The sequence below is a fragment of the Danio aesculapii genome, chromosome 19 (genome assembly GCF_903798145.1).
Source record: "Danio aesculapii chromosome 19, fDanAes4.1, whole genome shotgun sequence".
Classification (NCBI taxonomy): Eukaryota; Metazoa; Chordata; class Actinopteri; order Cypriniformes; family Danionidae; genus Danio; species Danio aesculapii.
Window position 1 is genome coordinate 2,913,949 of NC_079453.1, and position 2,282 is coordinate 2,916,230.

The window sequence follows — 2,282 nt, forward strand, 5'->3', positions numbered from 1 at the left end:
TTCTATTGTTTGTTTGTTTGTTTGTTTTGTTGTTTGTTCATTCTACCATTTGTTCATTCTATTGTTTGTTCCATCTATCTATCTCATTAACATGCAGTGTATGGTAATGTGTTGTGTTTGTCATTTGAAAACTACCTCCATCTGAAGTAAATGTCAACAATATTACTTGGAAGATTTATTTCACTTTGCGTTTGTGTGAACTGTTGCTGTTTTTAAGCTTTTGCGTTTGTCAGTCTGCCAGGTAGATGGAGAGACAGAAAAACAGTGATGAGAGATGAAGTGAAAAGCCTGAGTGTCTCTGTTGTTACCTCGGATTGAAGAGGATTAGATGGTGTGTGAATGTAAATCTTGGCCGTCAGGAGTTGTTCTAGCAGTGATTGTGTGTGTGTGTGTGTGAGAAGGAGATCTGGCCTGATAAAGACTCTCCAGCTCACCAATGCCTTTCATAAATAAAGAAGTGGACGGCGGCGCTTTTGTTAACATTTACTCGCACTGCCACATTGGCGCCCTTGACTTCCACTTCAGAAAATTGTTGGCCCATCAGACTGCAGGCAGAGAAAGCTGACAGGTAATGGTTAGCGTGATAACCGCTCCGATTTCATCAACTGTCTGCTCCATCTCTGTCTCGTCGGCTTATTGTGGGTGTGCTGTTTGGCGGGAAACTCTCAGAAAGATTACTCGCCGCGCAAGAAATCAGATGAAAACCGCGCTCGCTTCTCTGATGGAGGAGAAAAAGAGCGATATTTAGACATCACCATCACACCTGCGGAAAGATGAAACGATACCGTTCCAATCTGGCAGAGCAATCGCGCTGGCCGCATATTTTTAGTGGTGTAGTAAAATAGATGGCATCAGAGCACTGTATTTAACTATGATCTACGGCGCTGTTGATAATCTGTGTGCGAGTCAAGTTTGCCAGTCCTCCTTTGAGTGACAGCTGCTCCATCGCCATGGCAGCGGATGCCGGTGGTGCTGATGCTGTTGTCATGGCACCTGGAGGAACACTCAACTTTTCAAGCAGGAATGCTAAAATTGAAAGGTGTCTAAACTGTTATTATGTGCTATTTGCTGGTTGAGCGTGTGCATCAAAGCGTGAAGAGAAGAAGAAAAAAACACACTGGAGAAAAAAAAAGAGAATGTGAATGCGATGGATCACGCTTGAGCCTTTCAATCATGCTAAAAACCATTACGCCACATACAATAATGGCATAAAATAATAATAAGGCATACGTTATGACAGGCATGATTGTTGTTTTGATTGTTGCGATCGTTTCGGATGAGACCCAAGGGATGGTTATTTGAATGTTGTTTACTAGAAAAATAGCTGTATCAGGGTTTTCACAAAGATGTAAAGCAGCAAGTTTTCAACTTACAATAATAATAAAGATGATTTGTAAGCATCAAATCAGCATATTAGAGGGATTTCTGAAGGATCATGTGACACTGAAGAATGAATTAACTGCTTTTCTAATGTGCACAACTGACACAATGAAATGAAGATTGAACAGGTGGTTTAGAGAATTTTAATTCTGATCTGAGAAATGGACCAAAGTGACTGAGGAAACTGTAATTTCAGGAATATTATTGAATAATATGCAAATGTTTAGTACAATAGAGTTTGTAAAGTAATATTTTCTGCCTTTTAGTAGATTTATTATGAGAGGCTTACTTTGGATACCAAATAAGTAGATCTAATAAATTGCCATCCTTAAATAAAAGTTAAAAAGTTATTATATTTTATTTCATGTGTCTAGTTTTTAGTTACTATACTCCCAAAATTTTTTTTTGTGCAAAATTTCCAAAAATATCCAAAAAATTTTCTGGTCCTGCTAATAAATCAAGTAAAACTAGAACAGAATTTTTTTTAAGTGGTTTCTTAATTTTTTCCATAGCTGACACATTTAGAGAGTATTTCAAGAGTTCACCCTTAGCTGATGATTGATAATAAAGCGCATTTGGCATGCTGTCCCTTGACAGAGCCCAGAGCTCGAAAGATTCTCGAGCCCAGGACTCCTTCCTGTTTGGAGGGTGAGAGGGGAGTTTTAGCTCAGGTGGATCTCGAGAACTCCCCTGCTATAAGTAACAAATATGAAATCTATGGTGGCCATTTTGGTTTGTTCAATTCACCTATGTCACATGTTTTTGGACTGGGAGGAAACCGGGGAACCCGGGGAAAACCCATGCGAGCACGGGGAGAACATGCGAACTCCGCACAGAAACGTTGGTTGGCTTGGTAAGGACTTTGAACCAGTGACGTTCTTGCTGTGAGGCAACAGTGCTAA